The following is a 27,780-nucleotide window of genomic DNA, read 5'->3' on the forward strand; positions in this document are numbered from 1 at the left end:
CACATTAACATGTGTGATGCAGCCCCAAACTGAGTGAGGCATGTTTAACCTTCCTAGATGTTGCTTCTAGAGGGGATGGGTTTGAAATCTAAAAACACAGCACTTGATGCAAATCTGACTGTAGTCAGTTGTTCACTGAATCCTGGTCACTGGATCATCTGTCAATGAACATAACAGATCTGAGATCCAGAGTTTTCGTGTGACCATCCATTCTCTTTTGTCACTGATGGTACAGATGCATTCTCGATTTACTGAAAATAAAATTCAAAACGAATGGGCCACTGGCCCCTTAGCGTATCTGTTCCACTCGTGACAGGAGAGGTTTGCCTTTCAAATGAGAGTAAAGGCTGTAATCAAAGACACAATTATTTTTTTCCCATTTTACACATAAAGGATGGAGATGAATACATATGATTACATACATATTATATAGTAATAGAAATGAAATATATATTGGAATGAAATTATTTTATTTACTGGATAGATCACTGTACTAAATGATAAACTTATTTGTTTGAAAATGTCATTAAATAATGGCATTTAGTACTGATTATTAAAGAAAAAATATACAATTGTATATTTTCAGACCTTCAGGGAGGTTAATTTTTATGCATAGTTTATCCATAATTACAGTGTAATTCCACAAACTTTGCTTAGAAAACAAGACACCACAAAATTGATTTTTTACTGCTCGAGCACCTAAGCTAGTTTATTGATTTTTCAATTCTTTGTGTGACTTCAGATATCTTCCTTAAAATACAGTAGCTAGTTGTGTGGGGGAAGAGGATAACATGATGCAAGCCACCTAGTAAACACAGTTAATTCAACTATTTGCCAAATTCTGGTTTATTTCTCAATGAAGACGTTCACTTGCACATTTTTCTCTTTCTCACTTTCCCTCTCCCTGCTGTAACACCCAGAGTTATCAAAGGCATCATTAAAGAAAGAAAAAAGAGAAATTAAGAAAAAAAAGCAAGATCACTGCGTTAAAAAGATCAAAATGAGCTACTAAACCAAGATGAAATGGCAAATAAAATAATAAAAATAATTTACAAAAGATGTTATTGTTAATATTTTGATTATGATGTGACTCAGAGTCAGTTAGAGTTGAGAAGCGAAACTGCCCCACCTCTTCAGTAACAGGCCAAAGGTTTCCAAACAGCCATTTAAACAAGGTAATTTATTAGCTTCAATATCTCGCTATTCTCAGAATTTAAAAAAAAAAAAAACACATATTATCTAGGAAGTTTAGTTTTCATTGTTCTAATCTATAATTTTATTACATTATCAACAAAACAGTTGGAAAATCATAAAATAAATAAAATTTTCAAGGATTTGCAGGGCTGCCTGTAACTTTATAAAAGTAACCAGAGGAAATTTACCTTTCTTTTCTTGTTCTGACTCTTTGGCTGTCATGGGTAAAATTCTTAGTTGCTGTCCTACTGATTAAAAAAAAAAAGGCATCAAACCACAACATTCAGTTCTGTCAGGGCTGTCAAAAAGGTGGAGAAAATTACCCAAGAGTTCTGGCTGTACTTTGAATAAAATGAAGAAAAAGAACACATTTATTTCCTTCATTTATATTTTTGTTTCCTTCAATGTACTTGTCCAAATGCAAACATCATTCTTTCTTGGGCTTTTTCTACCACTGTTGATTTTATTGGCTAATTTTTGAATGAATTCAGTGCAACTTAAGGAGATTACGCCACAGATAAATACCCTGAATATGAGAGAATACACAAGTGCTGGTCGGCTTCAGTGGATAATTTACACGTATTTATACAAAACACACCACAATAAGTCCTAAATATTCATTATTACTCTTTCTATTACGAATTACATTTCTGTTAACTGTCATAATTACAGTGAGCTCAGCAAAGTGTGAAACTGTATAACAGACTTTTTATAGGGGACCTGAAATAACATTCTATTAATGGGTAATAAGTATATTCCTCTCTTTTGTCCTTTACAGTTTAATTCACAAACTCATTCAGAGGTAATAAAAAAAAGTCTGTATCACCCCAGAAAGTATATATCCAAGATGCTGGGATGAACGTTGTATTTATTTATCCCATAAGTCTTTAGATTAATCCTGTTTGTTGAATTTGAGCTGGTTAAGAAGATACACTATCAAAGATAAATATGTTAGACCTCAGCAATGTCCATTTAATTGATGACTCTACTTAAAATTACTAAACTGTTTGCATTAGCTTGTATTAGAGATATTATTTTCACATTTATTTTATGCATGACTGTCCAATAATCAAATGCATCATTTCTATCAGTCATTGAACTATTCGTCTTTTTTCTCAGTGCCTGTTAATTACAGACAAAATTACTTATTTCAAGAAGCTCATGTGTTCTCTAGTAAGCAATACTCTGCTTTTCCGAGGTTCTACAACATGAACGAATAATTCCTAGTAATATTTATATGAATAATCTAATCTACAGTCATAATGCAGGTGCTATTTTAGGAATTTTGCTGTGATATAAAATGCCCAAACTAATGATGAGGTGTTAACTGTCCTTGAACTTTCAACATAAAAACTAGAAGCTACTTCTTGAAGATGTTCAGTTACAGATTTCATTAGGTTTTGTTAAACAGAGTAGGAAACTCCTGGGTTTGTTACTTTTTAATTTGCTGGAAAATATGTTCTATGACTGAGTAGTTTTTGACTGTGCTTAATGTTAGAATTCCTGAAACAATGACTAGTTTTGTTAAAACCCTTGGTGATCAGATTACACCTCACCTTCAAAGTCCCAAAGGAATGAAATTCATCACTATTGTGATCCCATTCTTTGTGCATGTTGACAATGTCTTGAGAAAAAAACCCACAGTGATTGAAAAGACCACACAAAACAATTTCAAAATGCTTTAGGCACAAACTATGTGAGTGACAACTACAAATTTAAGTGCTGTAATTCTTTGATTAATATAAAGAAAGTGATTTAGATTATTTTGATAACAGCCTTTAGGGAAAAAATGACACTTAAAGGAATATAAAAATTTGAGGTTTGAATTACTCGCCTAAGATGTGTTTTTATAAATAACCTGTCACCTATATTTTGGAGGGAGAAGAAAAAAGCTGAGTTATTTGCTTTTTACAAAGTAAACTACCTACTGTATACTCCAGAAGTGACACTTACATTTTTTTCTTACCATATCCAAAACCTCAAGAACTGAAAACATATAATAACCTATTACAGAACCAGAGTATGGACATGATAAGAAAGCAAATTCAGAATTTACTTCTAGTTCACTAAAAAGAGCAAAACTATGTTCTCTTCAAAAAATGCTTCCACACGAAGACTTCTGTTTAATAATAACAGTTTTGAAGACTGGCTGTGCAGATCAATAATGTATAATCATTTAGCACCTAGTACACTAACATGAAATAAAATTACCTGTTTTAAGAAGTGTATTTGAAGCCCAGTTCTGCTCAAAGGTTGTACCTGTTTGTAACAAAGAAAGCAATTCCAGTCACTTAGGTGGTGAAATAAAGAATTAGACACCTAACTTTGAAACTTCCTCTTTTACCATCATTAATTTTTCACAAAGAAAAATCTAGTGTTTATCAGTGCTTTTAAACAACACCTTTTGCATGACTCATACCTCCTTTGGAAGGAGAAGCTCACAAACTCAGTATCTCTGCAAAGAAATCCAAAATGCCTCTATTCATAAACCTCTGAAGCAAATTTGTATCCCACATGCTGCCCTCCTTCATTGAGACTTGGCCCCTAGAATTATTCTGCCACTCCCTCTGCTATAGCTATGGCTTGATTTTGTGTGAAAAGCTAAAAGGGAAAGATCCTGAAAAAAGTACGTTCCTCTTGTACCACTTGCTTCCCTCTCTGATAATCCCAAAGATCCTTGCTTAGACTAAGCTTAGTTGGTTAGACCAATCAGTGCTGACACCGAGTAATGTACACCTTAATAGGAAGCAAGATAGCATTTGCTGAAGTTGTCATTCTCTCATTTTTGTACCTACTTTCACATCTGTTTGATCCTTCAGCTCATTATTCGAGAAAATAATTTATCTTACCCAAACAAGATATTTTCGTTAGCGCATCTTCAGAAAACCCTTTACTGAGAACTGCCAAATATAGAATCACAGAATCACAGAATCACAGAATGGTCAGGGTTGAAAGGGTCCTCTGGAGATCATCTAGTCCAAGCCCCCGCCAGAGCAGGGTCACCTACAGCAGGTTGCACAGGACGGCGACAAGGCAGGTTTTGAATGTCTCCAGAGTGGGAGACTCCACCACCTCTCTGGGCAGCCTGTTCCAGTGCTCTGCCACCCTCAAAGTAAAGAAGTCCCTCCTCATGTTTAGATGGAACTTCCTATGTTCAAGTTTGTGCCCGTTACCTCTTGTCCAATCATTGGGCATGACTGAAAAAAGACTGTTCCCATCCCCCTGGCACCCTCCCTTTAAGTATTTATAAGCATTAATAAGATCCCCCCTCAGTCTTCTTTTCTCTAGACTAAAAAGACCCAAGTCCCTCAGCCTTTCCTCATATGAAAGATGTTCTAATCCCCTAATCATCTTTGTAGCCCTTTGCTGGACCCTGTCCAGCAGATCCCTGTCTTTCTTGAACTGGGGAGCCCAAAGCTGGACACAATACTCCAGATGCGGCCTCACCAGAGCAGAGAGGGGATATTCCTCCCCAGATGCAGTACCCTACACTTGCCCTTATTGAATTTCATAAGGTTTCTCTCTGCCCAACTCTCCAGCCTGTCCAGGTCACACTGTAAGGCAGCACAGCCTTCTGGCATGTCAGCCACTCCTCCCAGTTTCGTGTCATCAGCAAACTTGCTGATGGTACACTCTATCCCTTCATCCAGGTCATTGATGAATATATTGAACAGGACTGGACCCAGTACTGACCCCTGAGGGACACCACTCGTTACTGACCTCCAACCAGACTCTGCACCACTAACCCCAACCCTCTGAGCTCTATCTGTCAGCCACTATTCAATCCACCCCACTGTCCATTCATCTAACCCACACTTCCTAATCTTGCCTGTGAGGATGATGTGGGAGACAGTGTCGAAAGCCTTGCCGAAGTCAAGGTAGACAACATCCACTGCCCTCAAGATAATACTTGTCTATTACATCATTTTTAAAGAAATACAAAATTTAAACTACTTTTTTCAGCTTTCTTGGTGCAAATAAGTACCAACAAATTAGGGAATTTGCAGATGGGCCTAACAACAAGGTCAGTAAAAAGTCGTATCTATTTTGTACCTCATAATTTTTTGCTTATAGAAACTGCAAAGTCAGATAAAAATTTGTAGCATGACTTACTGCTGAGAGGCGTAAGAGACAAAGCTCACCTGGGCAAGTGAAACTGCAGGTGTCACAAGCCCCTTTGAATGTGAAAAAACAGAGTCAAACAGGAAGAGGAAGAAGAGTAAACTTGCCTGTGTCAAGGCATTAAAAAAAACATTTTTTTTCTCTCTTCATCCCCCTCAGAAGAAAAGACACACAAAGCAAGAGCATTCACATAGAGCACATATAAAAAACGCAAGACAGAAATTCCGTCAAGTTCCTACTAAAGGAACCAACCTATTGGTAAGCTCAGTTCATCATTAATATTCCTGATGAAATTTTAGGTGAAAGTGTCACACAAACTCCTAATCACAAGGATTTTGCATATTTGGGATTGTCCACTGTGAAAAGAATTCTGAGGATAGGAGCATCAGTTCTTTGGATGACTCAGGTTAGAAGGGACTTCAAGAGGTCTCAAGTCCAACCTTCTGCAAATTCTGTTGAACTTTAGAGTAGAGCAGGGTAGAATAGGAATAGAATAGAATAGAATAGAATAGAATAGAATAGAATAGAATAGAATAGAATAGAATAGAATAGAATAGAATAGACAGTTCATTTGGAAGGGACCTAAAACAATCATCTAGTTCAACTGCAACTTGCTCCAGTTTATCAGTGCCTTTCTCTAGATGGGGTCTACGAGTGCTGAACAGGTGGGAATAATAATTTTTTCCAGCTATCAGATATGTTTCTGTTAATATAGTCCAGGACTTTCTTTTCTGCTAGGACACACTGCTGGCTCATGTCCAGCTTCTGCAGAGCTGCTTCCCTGCCACTCTGTCCCCTGCCTGTATTCTTGTAGAGGGTTTTCTCTTCCCATACACAGGACATATTGCCAAATTTCAAGAGATTCCTGTTGATCAATCCTTTCAGCCTGTCCAGGTGCCCCTGAATGGCAGCCCTGCCTTGATCACAATTGGTCACTATCACCCAGTTTGGTGCCACCTGCAAGCTTGAGAAGCAAGGACTCCATTGTTTTCTCCAGGTCATTGATAAATGTGCTTAAAAGGACAGGTTCCAGTATAAACCACTGCAGCTGTTGTCATTCAGCTCCAGGTAGTCCATGACCAACTAACCACTGCTCTCTGAGCTTGATGATCCAACCAATCACTAGGGATCTTCCTTGATCTCCATATCTTTTCAAAGAAGTCATAGAATCCCAGAATCCCAGAATGTTAAGGTTGGAAGGGGCATTGGAAGGTTATCTGGTGCAACTGCCCTGCTCAAGGAAGGCCACATAGAGCTGGTTGCCCAGGACCATGTCCAGACAGCTTCTGAATATCTCCAAGGTCAGACTCCAAAGTCTCTCTGGGCAACCTCTGCCAGTGCTCAGTCACCCTTAAAGTAAAAAATTGTTTCTTTCATATGGAACCTCCTGTGTTTCAGTTTATGCCCATTGTCTCCGGTCCTGTCACTGGCACAATTGAAGAGAGGCTGACTGTCTTCTTCGCACCCTCCCTTGAGGTATTTACATACATTGATAAGATCTCCCCTGAGCCTTCTCTTCTCCAGGCTAAACAGTACCAGCTCTCTAAGCCTCTCCTTATATGACAGATGTTCCAGTCCCTTAATCATTTTAGAGGCCCTTCGCTGGACTCTCTCCAGTGTGCCCATGTCTCTCTTGTACTGGGATGTCCAGAACTGGATCCAGCACTCCAGGTGTGGCCTCACCAGTGCTGAGTAGAGGGGAAAGATCACCTCCCTTGACCTGCTGGCAACACTCCTCATGCCGCTCAGGATACCATTAGCTTGCTTTTCTGCAAGTGAACATAGCTGCATGTCCTGGTTTGTTCAATGTGGTGCTCACCAGGACCTCCAGGTCCTTTTCTGCAAAGCTGCTTTCCAGGCAGTCAGCCCTCAGCATATTCTGGTGCATAGGATTGGACCTCCCCAGGTGCAGGATTTTGCATCTTCCCTTGCTGAACTTTGTGACCCCATTTCTTCAGCCTGTTGAGGTCCCTCTGGATGGCAGCACAACACTCTGGCATATCAGCCACTCCTTCCAGTTTTGTGTCCGCAGCAAATTTGCTGAGGGTACGCTCTGCTCCATCATCCAGATCGTTAATGAAATGTTGAACAGGACTGGCCCCAGTATTGACTCCTGGGGTACACCACTAGTTACTGGCCTCCAGCTAGACTTGTGCCACTGATCAGCACCCTCTGGACCTGGCCGTTCACCTAATTTTCAGTCCCCCTCACTGTCTGCTCATCCAGCCCATACTTCATCAGGTTCCTTATGAGGATCTTGTGGAAGTCAGCATTGAAAGTGTTCTGAAAGTAGAAAACAGCCTCACAAGAACACTTGTCAGCTCTCTCAAAAACCTTGGGTACAGGCCATGGACTTCTATGGGTTGAGTTTTCTCAAGTTACCCCTGCCTCAATCTACATCCACCGCTGGTAGTTCTCCTTAAGCCTTTTCACTAAGCACAGAGGCCAGGGACACCTTGTTTGTGAAGACTGAAGCAAACAAGGCACTGGTTGCCTCAGCCTTATCTGTGTATGTTGTTACTAAACCACCCATTCAGCAATGGGATCACACTTTCCTTGTTCAGGCTTTTATTACTGCTGTCAGAATAGAAGTTCTTGCTGTTGCTCTTGATATCCCACACAAGTGTCAACTCCAGTTGAGGTTTGGCCTCCTAACACCTCCCATGAATCTCTGGGCAGTATTTCTTAAATGTCTTCTTCACAGACTGTCCCTACTTGCACCATCTGTGTGTGTGTGCTGCCTGTCTGCAGTGAAAGCTCCACCATGAGTTCTCTGCTTAGCTATGGCTGTCTCTTCACAGTGGCATTTCCAGGCTGAGGTGACAAATGGGTAGAGGAGTTATATTGATGTGTTTATAATAGAATGACAACCTAGAAAAATCTGTATGTATCATCAAGTATATTGGATGAACATAGATGATGAAAGGATGATGTACTGCCCTCTTAAAAAGAACCTCAGCAGATCCACACAACCTAAATGAAACCAGAGGTGGGGGAAATGTACTTTAACAAAGCATCTAATGAGGTACGCATTTAAGATTTAGACTGTTGAGGAAAATTCTAAGGTCTGCCATTTTTAAAGGCATCTAAGGAACTTAGGCAGCCAGTCTGAGAGCAGTGCCAATGGAGCTGGATACCCATGTTCCTCATGCACCTTTGCCGATCCCAGCACACATCTATTCAGGTTTGGGAAAACTTTGTAGGTTAACAATAATGGAAAGGTTTCACCCTCGCATGCTTTGAAAGTCAATGATAAAATTTTAAAAATTAACACACAAACTGACAGGAAGCTAATGCAGAGGACAGAGAACAGTAGTAGTAACAATATAATCACCAGGAACAGCAACATGGTTGCTGCAGCATTTAAACAGGTTGGAGCCAGAAGCAATTTATCTGACAATGTAACTGATAAAGAAGTACTGTTACCTCAAGTTGATCAAGCATACACCGAACTCCAGCACCACTCATATTTCATACAGCTCCATCTAGGAGTGGCCACTTAATAAAAAAAGGATTTATGGTGCACCTATTCTATAAAAAATGACATCACTGAATAGGAAACAAGTATTTAAGTTATTGTCAACACATCACCAGAACCTAGACTGAAAGACCACTGAAGCTGGACAGTTGCATTCACTTCAGTGGATTTTGAATCTATCATACTGCTTAAATATTGCATATTCAGGGGGAAAAACAAGTACTTTTCTCAAGGAAATTACTGTTTCAAGCAGACTGAACATGGAACACTAAAAAGAAGATGGGATGCACGTGGGGATGGATATGTAATATGTATTATATACCTGCATATATATATATACACATATCATTGTATTTATCTGATCAATAATTCATAGGGTTTGTTCCCTTTTGCTTGAATAAGGATACTAAAACTGTAATGCTGTGTCCAGTCCACATTTCCTTATGGTCAATAATAAGATTGAAAAAAAGAGCTAGCAGCTTGCATGCATAAAATATATACTCAGGTATTTTATAATTTCACTGGAAAGCCAGGTTTGAAAGGCACAAACAGGTTAATATTGAGAAGATTAAATAATCAAATTTTGCTGCATTGTGAATTAACCTGAAGCCATTTCAGTTAAAAACACAAAAGCTCTTCTGATTTGTTTCAGGAGAGAATTAAGACAAATATATACCCATTGCCAGATGAGTTGTTGTTTTTGTGCCAAAAGATTACTTGTTGGTAGCTAGAAATTTAGAACTCCAAAACTCCAAAAAATCTTTTCCTGAAACTCTGAAAGAGGCATATAGAAGACGTCTAGTAAAGGTCCCGTGAAATAGATCAAGTAAACTTAAGGTCTGTTGAGAACTCCTTTAACCACTGAAGTCCTTAAATAAAACATCACCTGTGACGAAGAATTGTGCCCCAGCTGTTTTAAACTCCATGGGCAAGAAAAGGTAAATCCATAAATGAAAACTAAATCAAAAAAGGCTCTGACATTACTGACGAGCTTTTTTGAGCAGTTACAGTTGTTTCAAATGCAGCTTTGGAAGATCTATGATATCACTTGGAGGCAACTCAGGCCTCATCTTTTCCATCCTTCATTAAATACTTAAAAGATGATAAAATTAAAAATTTTTGTCCAAAGATTTTACTGACCTATTGACAGAGTAATTTGGGTCGTCACAGAGTAATTTAGGTATGAAGGGGCCATAGGAGGCCATCCAGACGAACATATGGCTCAAGGCATGCTTAACATCAAAGCTAGAACAGATTGCCTAGGGCCTTGTCCAATCACATTTTGAAGCTCTCTGAGGATGGGTATTTCACAACCTGTCCAGGCAAACTGTTCCAGTGCTGTAACGATACTAAAAAAACAATGGGAGGTGTCTGACTGCCACTGGGACAGTAAAGAGTTCCTCTCTTTCCAGCAGTAAGTGGTGTAGGGCTCCATGTCACTCAGGACTGCTTAGACAGAGGGGTCCCAAGAGGTGGGCTACATACAGGAGCAGTGGCACTTCCACAAAGACTGAAGAGTAGAAGTCCCTGCAACCACATGCAATTCCTGGCCACGCCAGAACCTAAGAAGACTTTGTAGAGGTGGCCTAGCACGCTCTAGTCTGAAGGGGCAGAATAGTGCCAGTGATACAGAAGAACTGAATGGAAAATTAGAAACTGGCTTATGTTGAAATTGCAGGAAACAAGAACAGGGTGGAGAAGAGCTGAAAGGCTATGATCAGCCCCAGGTTCCCTTCAATTGTTCTCGCTGTTACACATGATGTAAAAATGGGTGAAATCAAGTTGCCTGCATGCTGGCAACACACAAAAAAAGTATGTTGCTCTCAATAAATGTACGTTTGAATGAGGTTCTGAGCACAGATTTAATGTCAGTCATGAGACTATGATTTTCTGTTTTGGAGGAGAGATGACTCCATAGTATCTGATTGTCTCTTAATAATAATCTAGTTCTTACTTTGCAAGAAGCTCTATGACCCCAACACATACTTATCTTTTTCCACATTCTTCTTTTTCCTGCCCTTCAGTCACTCCATAACCAACTTCACTTTACTTCTCTTTTTGAATGATTCATCTCCTACTAAAATTAATTGTGGAATTGACAAGATGGGTCCTGCTATGACCAGTTTATTCCAGTTATGCTCTGAATTATTTGCAACTTGTCTATTTAAATTGTCAACTCGGTGTTTGTACAGGGCTTAGCAAAATGGAGATCAATACTTGGCTGACCCTTAACCACTGCAATAATAAATATGATTAATAACAATGTCAGGATTTATTTGTTTATTTATTTTGGTCCATGAACCCTAACAGAAACAAATTAATTGAGGACAGATGAAAAGGTTCCCACTGCTCTATTTTCTCCATTCTACTTGCTGTTTAAATCCATATTTACAAAGCCAAATAAACAGTTATTCTGCTTCAAACTTTGCTCAGTTTTTTCACTGTATGAAAGATAAGCCACTGCTACTATACAGAGAGCAATAGTTCATTCAGCCTCCAATATCTGATATCCTTTACTTCCCAAAGTTACCTTTAGATCATTAAAGAATTTTATCAGCTAGACCTTTTGCACTCTGATACCCATCAAGAGGAGAAGGGAGCTTCCAGTGTCTGCAGGCTGATAAGGAAGTCCTGCTCAGAAAAAAATAAATGACCGTCTTCTGTCTTATTTAACACTTATTCCTTTTTTTTGAACTATAGTCTGTCTCAGAGTGTGATCAACTAAGATTATTGCTTTTCATGCAAAACAAGATCATTATGCTGTCCTACCACCTTCCCATCCTGTATTTAGCTGGTTATCTGTTAGGCAAGACTATTTATATTATGTTATACAGAGCCTAGCACTTCTTAATCAGGGCACTTTTATTAGTACTACCAATAATTTAAACTTGGGGTAAAGAAAATTTATATTTTTATATTTAAACAATTATAAATTATCTATTTGAAAATATGCAGAATGTTCAGGGACTGATAAAGGTTCCTTTGGGGTAAAAAGGAGTCAAAATCTGATAATCCCCTCCACTTCCATAAGCAGAGGGGAACCAAACAAGCAGTTTTTGACTGAGGATGGACCTATGGATATCTCCTGTCTGCAATTAGGCACAATCACTGCCACAGCAGGCAGTTTCTATCACTACACACAATTTCTTGTGAAAATGTTCATGTTAAAATCAGAAGTGTAAGCAATAGCCACTCTATTCAAGACTGAATTTATGTGGTAAAAGCCGTTACTTAGGAATAACTGTGTTAGCTCCTTAAAATAAATTTGCCAGAAAGGTTTTTGCATAGGGAAGGGAAAAATGTATCTTTGACATCTGCTTCTTGCCCTCCATAGCTAAATGCATTTTCACCTCTCTTCTCTATACCTTGATATGCTTATGATGTATTCCTAAAAAGTCCAACAGCTCACAAATTGATGGATAGCAATTTTTCCCATGAAAATTACTGTGACAGAGGAGTGATGCAGGCAGGGACTTAAGAAATATATATATTCTAAATACATAGGGAGAGTGTGCATGGGGTGGGGGATGGATAGGCGAGAGTCAGATCATCCTTATCATCAACTGGAGGAGATACTGTTTTTTTTAGTGGCCGGTTTTAGAGCAGCTGAGATCTTTTGAAATCATCCTTCACCGGTCAATTCATACTGAGGTCTGCTAACTCTTGTCACTACGCTGTTTTTCTGCGCTTCCCTCTGGCTGGTCTTGCTGACCTTGATTCAGCAGAGGAAGGCGAGGAGGATGAAAACAGAGCCATTCAGACAGAGAGAAAAAGCACTCAGACTAAAAGATTTACGCTGGATATTCAGGCCCACAGATGAGGTGGCTGAGTGTGACAGATAGAAGGGTCTCAGGCACTGAGAAGCCAGCCACTTCTCCAGCAGGTGATCCTGACGATCTTGTTCTATGTTTAGAATAGGGGAATCAGGGCCTAAGCATCATGCTGGCTGGGACAACTAACAATTAAAAGACTGCTGAAGCTAAAGAACTAGAAGCTGAGTGTCTGAGAGAGGAAAGAATTTTTAGCCAAACTGTTTAAATTTTTATTTTGTTTCTGCAAGAATTATCACCTGTAACAATATCACCTTAACTCAAAAAAGACAATCTTAAACCTTCCATTGTCATATAATTTAGTACAAGAAGACTTATACCAAATAAGGGTAATATTTTCTATTTTTGATCACTCTGTATTAAGAAGTAAAAAAATTCTTTAAACACAAAAATCTTTCAGAATGCTTATGTCAACAAGAAACAGAAAGACAAAGTGAGCCTATTTTTAAGTGTTGTGTAAGACCACAGAAAATCCAAATGTATTTTCTGTCTATAGTCAGATAGACAATTAAAAAAAAATCACCTTGATAATACAGATTACTTAATCTAATGCCTCTGTGCAACATATTTATGCAGATTCTTAAAACGTGAAGTAGCCAGGCCATTTCCACTTGGTTTATTCATTTAATCAATATTATCACACTAAGTATCATGGTATGAAATGAACTGTACTTATGAAGAGGTACCACAGTGCTATTGTGTCCATGAGAAGCAACAAGACCTGCTCTGGACTTTCGAACCAGAACTGGTAACATGCTTGCTGCAGGATATCCTCTCACACAGCTTTGCACAGTTAATCATCTCTACCGGTTGCCGTAAAGGAAGGGATGCAGAATCCTCACCCTGCCTCCACATCATTTTCTCTGCTTTACTGGAAAACTGACTAAGATGGGGTTAGAAAGAGAGCCATATTCCAACTGAAGGCAGGGATTGTTACCCTACCTTGCCTTTACAGCTGTGGCTTAGTGGCAGATACTTGCCTTAGCCTCCAGCCATGCCTTTCTTAAGGTTCTGGGAATACTCTTGCCTCCAGAAAGTTTGGAAGCTAGAAAGCAGGACCCAAGTCTGGTGCATACAGTAATCAGTGCCTTATGTTATCAATATTCCTTTTTTAAGCATAAGGTAGAAGATTCCTGACAACACAGTTCCAGTAGTCAGTCAGTCCAGAGATGGTAAAATATGACCGCTGTATCCCTAACGGGAATTCCCTGGGTATCCACAGGACTGTGAGTCAAACTGTGCTGCGCTTTGGTAAGGGCCAAACTCTGCCCAGCTCTGCCAAGCAGAAAAGGCAAAGTGTGAAATGACATTGGATAGACAGAGCAGGAATCATTGCCTGGGAGGGCTTCTCTTTCTCGTGTTGTCAACATAAGCTCTAAATTCAGTGATAAATAAAGTGTGAAGGAGAGAGCTGGATATCAAGCCTGAGGAAAGGCAAGTGATAATGATTCCATATTAGCTGTTAAAAAACCTCATTCAAAACACAAGATCCAGGATTTTGCAGCAGTGCAGAGTGTTTCAGGCTTCATAAAGACACATATTCAAGGTTTTAATTAGCACTGTGACAGTTTCGAAACTGCTGTCAATCAATCTTTGGCAGAAAAAAAACACTTGTCAAGTTTGCATGCCCAGGGAGAGTTAAATTGAAATTAAAGTGAATTTTAAAAGATGGGAAATAATTAGGGCACCAGGAAAAAGAATCCAGAGGAAAAGAAAGCTGTGAGAGGAAAAGTATGTTGCTAATTATGCTTTTTACTTTTCCTAATTAATCCTCATTCCAGTCCCAGCCCACCTTTAATAAAATTAATGAATGATTATACAGGGAGCGTTATACTGTTGGATATTTGGTTATGCAGATTTGCCACATCATGTGCACATGCCCAAATGACCAAGTATGTGCCCATCAGAAATGCAGCAGAATGGTCTACGCTATACGAATGAAATTCCCAAACTCATATGTACAGTTTATTAGCATATTCACGCAGCCCAGTTTCAAGTGCAAAAGCAAAGTTGCGTATTCCCTAAAGCCTGCTCAAGAAGATTACAGAGGATGTTCTCATAGAACAAAAGGGTATCAGCATCAAACACTTCCATTCTCCAGTCGGTGCGGCTCCCATGCAAAAGCTGAAATCTGGGAGGACTGCAGACATTAGCTTGTGAAAGAGAATTGTGGGAAAGACATAAAACTACTGTGAGACAGGCACCCAAAACAGTAAGTTAACAGAGACTGCACAAAGCAAAAGCACCAAGGGAGGGAAACACGGAGGAAAACGTGGCATTGTGTTCTGAACAGACAGCTGGGTGAAGGGAATACACCAGAAACCTTCACTGGAGAAGACAAGCAAGGCTTTATTTCACTAAAGTAGAAATGATAATCATCACCATAGCTCCTGAAGCTGCCACATTCATATAGACACGTATATGGGAGTGAGGGCATGTGCACGCATGCAGTTTACAAAGAGAAACATCGGCAAAACGTTCAAAATGTCCTATATAAGTATATACAAAATCCTCTTTATCTACAAGGTCAGTACAGAGATGCAGTGTCATCTGTACTTTTTCAAGCATGTTCATGGTGCATACCTGAAATGTCTGTGTTGCTTTAAGGCAAAGATCCTGATGCGATTGTCTTTGCAGAGAGGTCTAAGAAACAGGATGAAATTACATACCCAGTGAATAGGAATTATATCTGTAACTGCTGTGGTTGTCCTGAAACATGATTAATACCTTATAACTGACTCGCTGAACAAAAGTGGCGTCCTTCTGCATTGTTTCGTGAACCTGACAATTAAATGGGAAGTAAAACAGGAGAAGGAAAACTCAGCTCCCAGCTAGCAAAGGGGTTTAGTTCCCACCCACTGTCCTATTCAGAAGCCTTAGCTCTACCATTAAAGGAGCACATGAGGTCACTCCAAAGTGATAGTTCATAATCTTAATGTCAAAACAAAAAAGTTTGATAAGGGCAAGCTTTAGCTTATGAGATTTTATACTACAGACTCAGAGGAGCTGCTCTTGCATAGCTGCTCCATGCATCCATGGGGTTCTTCTTTTGGGAAAAAAAGCAATATGTACAGTGTTCTGGAGACGTCTATGTGCACTCTATTCTTTCCTGGCCAAGCCCTCCACTGGGAAGGTAATAGCCTTCCGAGCTCTTTCCCTTTCTTCTCTAAGAAAATGACCAGAGTTCAGTCTTGCTTAAATGTGAACCTAAACGCTAGCTGATGTTGATATAAACAAGTTGGAGACACAGTCTCTTTCACTCCCTTCATATTTAAAATCTTACTGAGCACATGAAAATAAATCCAGGACCTCTCCATAGCTTACTTATGCTTCTTAATAATTCTGCAGCTCACTCATAAGATGAATTGGCAAGCTGAATTGGCTCCCGCATAGTCACTCTTTTTTCTCAGCCAATTTTCTTACCCTTACTTTCTCTTTATTTCCCAAGGTAGAGATGCTGGACCTTCAAACAAGATACAACTGAACAGTTCCTGCAATGCTCCCACAGAAACTGTATTTTATCTCACCTTTTAAACAAGAAGGGTGTTGTTGCTTGTAACAGGTATCTAAGATATAACTAGCCAACATCTACACTCCTTTTACTTGAGGACCACATTGAAACAAGGTAACTGCACTAAAATTGTATTTTATAAAAAAGCTGTTTTATTTCCAAAAAAGGCAAATGTTATTGGAACATTACTCTGCAGAGAAGTTCCACCTGCTTCAGAATGACTGTTGTTAAACATTTCAGCAGGAATATGGTTAGATGCATCAAAACGCCTTTGTTCAGTTTCACAGTCTGCTAACGCTTCAAATTGCCAGCATAAACAGCTTTCCATGACCCCTACCTGCCTTTATGCGTGCACAGTTCTGCTGGTGAATATATAGTGTCTGCAAATGTATTGCAAACTGAAATGATATCAACTGCTTAACTAAGCCCTGTGCATTAAGGCTATATTTGCTGCTACTTCTAATACCTAACCTGTGAGAAGTATGTTTTTAAAATATACCCTTCAGTGTCTACACTTTTAACAGACATGTCATTGCAAACAAGTACAGACAAATCTTGTGACACTTGAGTTCTTCATTAGAACAAATACTGATCTATACAGTTTTTCTTTTGTGTATAGAGAGTAAAGCATCAGATAGCTTCAGAAAGTCAATTAAAAAGAGAGACAGTGCATCTTAATCACAGGGCTTTTCCTATCTATTTTTTCCAGTAGTTACTTAAAACCACTAACTTGAAATCAGTCACAGGCTGTCTTCAGAAGTTCACTCAATCAAAGGGCCAAGCTCTGAGTAATCAAAGATCTTAAATCACTGGAGCTCCCAACATCAGCCACAGGAGGATTAAAAATCCAGTAGCCAGAACTCAATTCTTCGATCTAGCAAGCACCAGCGCATTATGAGAAGTCCCTAAAGCCCTAGATCACAGCCCAGCCTTTGCCTACTGTGGAGCTAAGTGGAAACAGTCTTTAATTCCTTAGGAGATCCTATCTTGCCAGATGAAAATAGATATTGGCCTCTGTGTGTAGGATGATTAGAAGAATGGAAGAGGATTAAACAAGATGCAAGGGGAAAGGCTCAGAGTGGCTCATTTACATGGTATTACCGCTGACAGATAGGTGTTAACAGAACAGAGCAACCTAAAGGCAAAACTGTATCTGAATTAAAGCTGTATTTATTTACTCAAGTTATAAAGGGATTAAGTCCTGTTTATTTTACCACATCCAGCACTGTTTTATCTATTAAGCACTTTGATGCTTACTCAATTGTTCTGTGTCATGCATTGCACAGCTGTTTGGGGATGTGTTTATCTTCATTTAAAACAGAAGCTTTTAAATGTTTCAAACATAAAATATAGATGCTAATGGCAAGTTAAACATTCACGGCTGTCGTCTTGTCTCCCAAAATGGAGACATTTTTAAAGCAGACAATGGGAAAAGTAAAAAGCACTTTTATAAGTACTTTGTAGATTGCTGACAGGAAGAACCAAGTACAGGAGAGTACGTGCCACACATACACGCGTGTGAACACAAAGGCAGTGTCACTGACACTAAATCATTGTATTTCTATTAATTTCTAATTATTCAAAAAGCTTTAATTAGGCAGGAAAATGATTTGGAAAAAAATTCCATCCAACCCAAACCATCAGTCTTTCGGGGAATCAGTGAGTTTTCTCAAAAGCCAATTTAACATCTCATAAAGTAGCTACCATTTTACTCTGAGTAAAGCTCTCTAAGAGCTGCTCCTGGGTGACCCAGTTCTCAGGGGACTACAGAAACTTGCCCTGCTCTGCCAGCAACACCAGGAAACCAGCTATTTTTAAGACCCCGTCTCAGTGCTGCTTGACTGCTCTTATACCCTTTAGCTGCACCATTTACCATCCCAAGTTTGCACATAATCCTTATCATCTTCTGGGAGCTGAAACACTAACTGTACCACTTTTCTCACCCTTCCCTGCGTGTGCTCCAGCAGACTTACTTTCCTTCTCCTCTCTTCTTCTCTTCCTGCTCATTGCAATACTACCACGTCACAAATATTTGTGTCATAGCCCAAACCTAGCCAACCTATTCTGTGTGAAGTATGGTGAGAGTAGTGAGAAGAGCAGAGGGGGATGAAGACAGACAGAGGCATAAAGAATCTTTCAGAGTTGCGTTTTTCAGTCCTACCACTGGTCTGTGCTGTTGTGGGTTTGCCTATGTTCATACTCTCCACAAGAAAATATTTACAAAGCCATCAGGTCTCACTCAAATGCAATCACACTCTTATTAATCCTGTCAGTAACACCAAGAGTTTTGTCTTCTGATGCTACATTTTCTGGTTCCAACCGGGACAGAACCGAAGTGCTAAGGGGCTGTGGGAATAGGCTTCTGCGTGGGTTTTTTTTCAGCAGAGAAAAAAAAAGAGCAAGTAAAAGACAATGGAAAATAACTTCTGTCCAAAATTGTACAAGAAATAGCAACATGTTTCTACAATCTGAACACTCAGCTCCCTGCAAAATCACGGCTAATAAAACTTGCCATTCTACCTTAGACCTAAGAGGCCTGTTCCAGATGAAATAGAGGCAAAGCTAAGTACTTGGCAGGAGAAGCTTCCATGTTTCACTGGGAAAGGCTGTGCTTCTTTTCTTATTAAGGCTCCTCACTCTTCTTTGTGAATGGCTTATTATTCATAGGAACATATCTGTGCCATGACGGCCAGTCAAATCTCTGCAAACACTTCTGAAGCCAAGTCCCGTGCCCCAGAAAGGTTATCATCAAATGAGCAAGAAAAACAAACAAAAAAGCAAGCAAATAAACAGCTGCCCCCCCCAAAACACAACCAACCAACAAACAAACAGGAAAATAGATTGAAGACCCAAGTAATAGATTCAGCCCTGCCTTGAGAGAGCACCTGAGGGCCTTCATATCATGTAGGGCAAGTAACCCCCTGTAGGTATAAGGGTCTAACAGCACGCCTGTAGCTGGATTCATATCTCCAGGTACATCACAATTAGGTCCTCCTTCCAGTCACCTGAGCTGTCCCCAGCTCTCTCAGCATGCTCCTTAACCGTCCCGAGCACTTTTTGCAGTAATGTTCTCGACCCTGCCTGCAGTTGAAGCATGACCTACTTACATTTGATTTTGAAAGACAGTGTGACCCCGACATTGCTGAAGATTTTTTTCTTGGTAGTGCAGTTCCTTGTATTCTCCTACAAGATCAGACTCTACCATTAATACTTTAGATGTGAATACTGGCCCTGTTACGTCAGGTACACTATTATGCACAAAGGAAACAAGATTGAAGTAAACAAGATTTCCAGGCATTAAATAATAATAAAAGAACCCAGAGACTTTAACTAGCCTTTTTATGGAGCTTCAATGCCTCTTAAAATAAATAGGTCAGTGCTGATAGAAAGACCGGGCTCTGATTTTATCATTCTATATTTTCAGAATGCTTTCCAGCATCCAAGCACAACATGAAGAAAAAACGCGGGCCTATCTGTTCATGCTTCTCTAGCCTTGGTATTGATATTAATGCCAACAAAATTAGTAATTTGACAATTAGTTTTCCACTTACCTGAAAAGACATGAAAGGCAGAAAGAAAGTAGTTTAACTAGATTATAATGTGGCTGTGACAAGTCAGGTTCCTGTCATGTTATAGCCTTCCAACTTTAACATTTTCATGTCTCCTTGGCAGGTTATTAAAATAAATGAGGGTGTGTTGGACTGCTGTTGCACTTTTCTCTAATGGGAGTTCAGGAATTTGCAAGCCGCTACTGTAAATTGACCGATCGTGAAGTCTGAAAGAAGTTGGCTAAAGTGGACAATTAGGAGCATTTCTCCACAGCTGAGTGAAATATTCCTTGTTATTTTAATAATTCAGGCACAGGCTAATTTTCGGAGGCTGAGTTTGTCAAGATAATGTGCCTTGGGCTTGTCTGCTTGTCATTTTTAACTCAATCCCACATGTTACAGGTGCAGTCTAGCTTACAAAACAGGCAAATCACTCACAGTGGAATTTGCATATGGAATATAGATATATTGTACTAAGGAAAAACAGTCCAAGGAGTCAACAGATAGCTGTGATAGGAATGCGCATGATGGTAAAAACTTTTGATGTTTGATAGCTGTTGTATCCCTCTTTATGCTGATATAATTAAAGGTGTTATTTGGCAGTACGCATACACAAATATGTATAATGTAAAGCATCATGTAGATTTCTTTGTCAAGGGAGATGGTAAGGCCACGGGAATCCCATGTGGCATGCAGATGTTCTGGGTAGGCTATGTTACTTTTCTCAACTTAAAACATCTCAATGTCAAAAAATGTGGAACATGCAGGGAATAGTTACTTCCTTCAACTGAGAGGGTGAAGTCTCCTTTATGAAAGATGAAGCAGCTTTTATAGACATTATCATACCCAGCTTCTGAAGGCAAAGGCTACGCTACTGAGCCACAATTTTGAAAGCTCTGATTCTCTTTTCTCCTCTGTGTCACTTACCAATTGCTTCTCCTCTGAGAGGCAGTGAGAATGGCACTCTCACCGTGCAGTTTTCTCTCCTTTTCTCGAGCTGGATTTCTGGCCTAACCTGAACACATACAGAAGCGTGTGTTTGGGTCCAGACTGAGAAATTCTTGAACTTGCTACAAGCTCAATATGAGCTGGCAGTGTGCCCAGGGGACAAAGAAGGCCAATAGCAACCTGCTTGTATCAGGAATAGAGTGGCCAGCAGGACTAGGGGAGTGATTGTCCCCCTGTACTCAGCACTGGTGAGGCCCCACCTCGAATGCTGTGTTAAGTTTTGGGCCCCTCACTACAAGACACAGAGGTGTTGGCGTGTGTCCAGAGAAGGGCAACAAAGCTGGTGAAGGGTCTCAAGCATAAGTCCCAGCTGAGGGAACTGGGGTTGTTTAGTCTGGAGAAAAGGAGAGTGACGGAAGACCTTATTGCTCTCTGCAACTACCTGAAAGGAGGCTGTAGCGAGGTGGGGGTCAGTCTCTTTTCCTAAGTAACAAGCGATAGGACAAAAGGAAACAGCCTCAAGTTCTGCAACGGGAGGTTTAGGTTGGATATTGGGAAAAATGTCTTCACCAAAAGGGTTGTCAAGCATTGGAACAGGCTGCCCAGGGAAGTGGTGGAATCACCATCTCCGGAGGTATTTAAAAGACGTATTGATGTGGCACTTAGGGACACGGTTTAGTGGTGGACTTGGCAGTGTTAGGTTTACGGTTGGACTCAGTGATCTCAAAGGTCCCTTCCAACCTAAACGAGTCTGAGATTCTAAGCTTCACCAGCAAATTTAAAACCTGGTGATGAGCCAGGAGAATTCATTCCAAGATAAAACAATTGCAAACTGGCAGCGGATGAAGCATTTCTAGGACAGCTTCTTGAAGGTCAGCTCAGACCTCTAAAACACCAGCCCATAATGAAGCCATCAGGAAATGTATCATTCTAAGGAACGTCTTCACACTGAAGCAACACTGGGGAAGGCACTGTGTACCTTCCCTGAGATGCCTTGCTAGCTTCATAACCCCAAAAGCCTGTTATGATGACCATCAGGGATGGACACCCGGGGAAGAAACACTCTACTCATGAGTGCACAATTAGATGTTTACATGGAGGGTAAAGAATTCCAAATTTCTTGTGGAGGCTGGGCAACAGCTGCCTCTTAGTCTTCTCCACCATGAGACATACACACACACACACACACACAAAAAAGTGTATGTATGTGTATGTATATCTGTTTATATATATATGTATATATATGAATTTATATTTATATATGTGCATTTATCTATTTTAAAGTGTAGGCAAATTCAATTCATCACTGACATTTTATCAATCACATTTCTCCCTTGAGGTCATGCAAAAGAGCTCTTTGCTAGAAGATAATGCAACATACCACTGCGAGCTCACCAGTCAAAAGGGTCACGATACCACCTGATCTCTGGTGTTGCCACCACTCCCATGTATTCAAGAAACAATGGAGCAATACTACCATCTCCTACTATGAAACAAAAGTCAATTTTATTAACTGGATTGAGAGATGGAGGATAGGGATCCCCAATGGTACCAAAGAGGAGCCCATTAAAACTTGCAGGACCATGAAAGGTCTGGTGGAGAGAGAGTGCACTTACACTTAACAGTGATGTGGTATGAATGCTTAAAATAATGCACCATGAGAGTTCCTGTTCTCAGGCCATTCCTAGAGATATTCTAAAACACTGAGAACAATCTGAATTCTAATATTTGCATGCAAACCAGGCTATCCATGTGTGAACATGGGCATTTATCATATATTATTCATTTCTGATTGCATTTTGAAAGTTTCAGTCATTCAGTCAGGGAGCAAACTCAGTCCTAGGCAGCTGAGGTGGCCACTCACTCAGCATGAGGAATGAACAGCACAGAGTGAGCAGCTGAAGCAAACGGTTCAACAATTCACTCTCAAAGACTATTCATATAAAATTGCCCATGTAATAAAGCATATCTATAAAAAAGCAACTTGCACTCAGCAGTTTGCAAACAGAATTCATGGAATGAATTACATGTTAGAAATTAGTCTGAACAGCTCCGATTTTCACACACGAGGGACAACAGTCTTTATGTCAGTCCTAAGATATTGCTAAATAATGAAATAGTGGACATAAGGATTTGAAGTCTATGCACACTATCGTTTTCCAAGAATTTAACTTCAGAAGCTTCAGAAAGGGGACCGTGGCTGCTGCATCTGGACTTGAGGGAGGAAAAGGTCAACATATGAGCCTAAGACCATTCTCAAGGAACTTGCTAGCTCTGCAAGGAAACAATGAGCAGTAAGGGTAGCCAGCAAAACTCATCTCTGGTTAAGTAGAGCGTGAAGCGTCCAAAGATCAACACTGGATCAGAATCAACACAAATGTCAGACCTCCAGTTTGAAAGCGCCTTCAACAGGGAATAAACCAAAGCTGACAAATCACAGTATTACTGAGATGGCAAAAGAAATGTCTGCAGTCTCATCCCCTCAACTACCATCGTGTGGTACCTCAAGTTAAAAAATTTAAATCTTTCCCAGGAAAGGCAACAAAATGAGCAGAAGAAACATGTAAGCTGGTGAGTTCACTCCTCCTGCAAAAGAACAACTTCTTAACGTGTTACCGATGCCTATTTGCTCATCTATTTCCCCTTCTCTCCAGCAGATTTTAGCAGAAAGCTTCTCGCCATTGTGCTCCCCAGCCCCCTGCTCCTTTCAGATGAGAAAGGGGAAGAAGGGAACTGCATTCTTGTTTATGTGTCAAGTTTATACTGATGTATATATGACAGAGTTGTGTTGCTCTATATTAGGTTGCGGAATCAAGAGGCGTGATATCACTTCTGGTAGTATAGATTCCATGCTTTTTCAGGACTGTATAACATATAGCCAATCACCTCTGAAAATGATTGGAGGCTCTTGTCTCCTTGTGGTTCAGAAAAACATAGAAAATCTTTTTTTTTTTTTTTAAAGTTATTTTTGTTAAAGACAGGCACTTGAATCCAATGTGTGTTAACAATCTGTATTCAGTACACTAAGTATGAAAATTAAAATGTCAAGAACATCACACCTGACATTTTAAAATTGTAACAAAAGAAAACATGGTGTGTGTTTGGTCCTCCAAATACATTTTAGTGGCCAAAAGGAATAAGAGCATTGCCATTATCAGCAACAAATTGTGACCAAAAACTAACCATAAGCAATTCTGCAATATTTAGAGGTTAAGGAACATATTCACAAATGCTAGTGTTTGCCTAATTGTTTATGTGTCTACCATTGAGCAGATCTGAGTTTACACACTCTTTATTATTTTAACACTAGAGGGAATATCTTAACAATTAGAGATTTGCAGCCGTTACTTTATGGAATGATAGCACACTAGTGTGTATGAATGCAGATATTCCCCATATGTACAGGCAGATGTAATATTTTAATGCAGGTGCAGTGAAGGCCCTTTTATAAACTTAATCTTAAAATTAACTTCAAATAATCTTAAAAATACTTACATTAAAATATTTGTATTTAGAACTGATTTTGAACCAGCATATATAAATTCTTATGTGCTGTACTCTTAGTCTGGTTAATACCTGCAGTTCTCTCTTGCAGAAGCAGACAATTGTTAATGCCTGTAGTTTATTACAAAGATGCAGATTCAGAATCCTGAACTTTCCAATAAAACAACATTTCTATTATCATGCTTTCCTCCTTTTTTTATTCAGCATAATTACTAAACAATCCTATTGTCTGAATAATTTTGCAGCTTCACCTGATGTTTGATAAACAGAGACTGAAACTGGTTGAAACTCTCTCCTAAACAGAATAATATATGACACCTCTTTTTAACAGGAAAACTGTAGTTCTTTCAAGGATTCATTTATGAGTACATATAGAGATAAACATAAGTCCAAGTCCATTTAATTCTGCGCTGTTACACATAATGAAGCCTGAAATATTTCAGAGAGAATAAGCATTTGACATTTATAGACACATTTTAATATAAGCTGCATAGTATGACTTACCTTGTATGTTTGTAACAGAAATGTTAAGGATAATTATCAGACAGGTTAAAGAATCCTTCGTATTTCTAAATCTCCTATATAACTCCAACCTGGCAAGACACAAATGTGGACAAAAAGCATGACAAAGGCTTAATGACTTTTGTAAGCAATTATTTGTTATTTAAAGTAATAATATCTGGTATTATCAGTTTATGCTCATCAAATATATATGGTCTTTGAAGCAACTTTGTGATAAAAAGGTTACATTCTTCAATGTTTGAGAATCTGCCTCAGTCCATTGTAAAAATGGTTGTGTAGCACCTAATAAGCGAGTCAGTGGAAAATGTAGACGTATGCTGAAATACGTTTTCATATATTTCCCCCAAAACTTCAAGGTGACTGCAACTTGGTTTGAAATTGTCAATTTGCTGTTTGAACACAGCAAATAAGATCGGTTATGTCATCGTGTATTATACCATGATTTATATGGATGATAATATGCAATCATATTATTATACAATTACATAACTACAAAATATATATAATATTGCATATTAACATTAAAAAAAAACTTCCTGCAAATAACTCCTCTTACTGTCTTTTCCCCTTCATGAAGCTCTTACTTGGCCTTACAGTGTTTAGTTCCAATAACTTGGACAGCTAAATAAATATTTACAGTATCAGAACATACAGTAAAAACTCATTTGCATGGACCTAGGTGACCTCATACGGATTATCAATTTTTGCAATTAGCATGTAAATAAACAAACAGGATTAAAAAAGTCAAGGATACTGCATCACAGAGTGTACTTTGTTCATTTATTTTGACAAGCACGGTTTTGTTTTAATTGGGAATAATAATGCTACCAATCATTTTATAGTTAAAGTATTATGGGATGTTTGATGAAAAGAATGTCCTTTGAAAATATATCTGCAAGGATACAATGGGCAGATAAGTTCAAAAGCAAATTTGATCTAACGATATCCGTCTTTTCAAGGGAGTTATAACTTTTTTCCCTTTCATTTCATCACAAAATTTCATTATATGTTTTAGTTTCAATAAACCACAAAATGTTTTTCCAGTTATCAGTGGCTGAGGCAAAATAATTTATTTTTTTTTAATTTCACGCTTCCCCACACTTTTTTCTTACTTTACTCTTTTTCTGGCATTTTCAAGGGTATCAATTTCATTGCGTAATCTCGGGCAAAGCAGATTCTCCATGCTTTGGCTTACCCACCTACAAAAACTGTGTAACATGCTGATTGTGCAGAATTAGTATGATGCTTAATCAATCGCCATAGAAGCACTCAGCTTCAGAATCCTAGTAGCACATATGCAGGATTTTGATTTCCTATGTTTGCAGCATCGACAGAGCCGTAAAACCAGAATGTAGTTCCACTTTTTAAATTTTAAACTTATTAATGAGTCATACTCTTTGCATTTTAGAAACAGGACACGCTAGTATTTCTCCAAGTCAGAGCTGCCATTTTGCTAATGCAGCACTGAATATACTGGAAGTGTATTAAGGTATAAATGCAGCTCCATAGTAGTGCTCCTGGGACAGAAAGACTGTCAGAGTTGTTTGAGTATGTTCCATTTTATTTTTCTCCAGTGTGTAAAAATGTTAACGCTTAAGAACAGGACTTGCTATATGTTATCAGACTGTCTTTTTAATGCCTCCCTGTTCTGAGCTATGTTCCCTATAACCAATTTTGTTATCAGATTGCTAATGCAGCAGCTGCTTAAATAACTGTTAAAGATTAATTATTACCGTTATTTCACAGGAGATCCCAAAACATATCAAATGCTGATAAACTTTATAGCAAGATAGGGATTGTCCCCACCCTCAACTACCCGCCCCCCTCCATGTGATGGGAAAAAGTGTTCAGAAACGTTCCTAGTTCATTGCCTGTCAATGGACAATTGATCAGGCTACACTCTTGCAACTAGAGGTCACAATTGGAAAGTCTATAACACTGTATTGCTTCATAGATATGATAGCAACTGCAGTGCAGATGCTTAGTAAGTAAAACAGCATGTTTTTTCTCACTGTTAATGTTGTTTCTACCTGCTAAAATATATCTCTTTAAATAGAATTGTTGGCTAATACTATTTTAAATTAATGTCTTGTGTTGATCATTAAAAAACAGATTGGAAACTGAAGTAACTGTGCCTAATTGAGTAACTAATATTACCCCAGTAATGGGACATGTGAAGCATTTTATCTGCTTTCTTTGCAGACTGTTAATTTAAGTGGATGGCATAGCGATAAACCAGTTAGAGTTAATCAGCTGAACAAAACTGTAGAAAGACAATGTAAGGATCATTTTAATGCTAAGTCAGAAAACTACAGCTGTTGTAAAATACAATAATTAATAATTGAGAGTTGATGAGAAACTAATTTCTGAAAAACTGGACATCATCCTAAAGCTACTCATGAGTAAAAGTACCTGAATTTCTTCAGCATAACGGCCTGAAAAGGTCTCATATTCTAATGAGAAAGACTGAAATCTAGCAAAGCAAGCTAGTATTTCTCAGCCTCTGTACCTGCAGTGAAAACAACTGCAAGGGCCACGTACAAGGAAGCAACCCCAAAAGGCTATACTTTGAATTGTAAAAACACAGAAATATGTTTTAAGTGCTTTCAAAATTAATTAAAAATCTCATTATCACCTACTAAGGTTTCAGTTTCCCACAGATCCTTAACAAAAAAACTGTGCTTTCAAATTATCAGAGCTAAATAGTATTTTTTTATAAATATTTTTTCAAACATTAACAGAAATTAGGGGGTTTGGGGCATTTGGGACTCTTTTTTTTCAGCAGTATGAACTAAATAGTATACAGCTTAAAGGACTGGGACCCTGGCCCTATTGTATTTATTAATATAAACTTATCTATGATGTGACACCAGTTCTATCGAGGTTTAAAAAACTCTGGTTGTCCTACTTCTGTTTGGAACTGGAAGGGCAGTGGAAGGAAGACTCGCTTATCTCACTATTAACATCTGATTTTGTGAACTCAGAAGGCATCACTAAACATTCAGGGTGTTGGATGCTCATTGTGGTTCATGCTCTGGGCACCTTTGCCTATGTGACCATCACAAACTATAACTCCAAGGACCCTACAGCTATTAGAGATGTCCCCAAACAGCACTTCTACAC

At 38.9% G+C, this 27,780-nt stretch overlaps 1 long non-coding RNA gene across 1 annotated transcript in view; it reads right to left on the reverse strand.

Annotated features, from left to right (window-relative positions):
* The window catches only part of LOC309669333, a 40,303-nt gene extending 15,575 nt beyond the window's left edge, over positions 1 to 24,728 (reverse strand). Inside the window, exons 1-2 of the long non-coding RNA XR_014268899.1 lie at positions 24,640 to 24,728; positions 1,383 to 1,442 (exon numbers count right to left, since the gene is read on the reverse strand). This is a non-coding gene — a long non-coding RNA (uncharacterized lncRNA). The remainder of the gene's footprint in view (positions 1 to 1,382; positions 1,443 to 24,639) is intronic.
* Between the last annotated feature and the right edge of the window lie 3,052 nt (positions 24,729 to 27,780).

The sequence above is a fragment of the Vanellus vanellus genome, assembly GCF_965231255.1.
Source record: "Vanellus vanellus genome assembly, chromosome: 2".
Lineage (NCBI taxonomy): Eukaryota > Metazoa > Chordata > Aves > Charadriiformes > Charadriidae > Vanellus > Vanellus vanellus.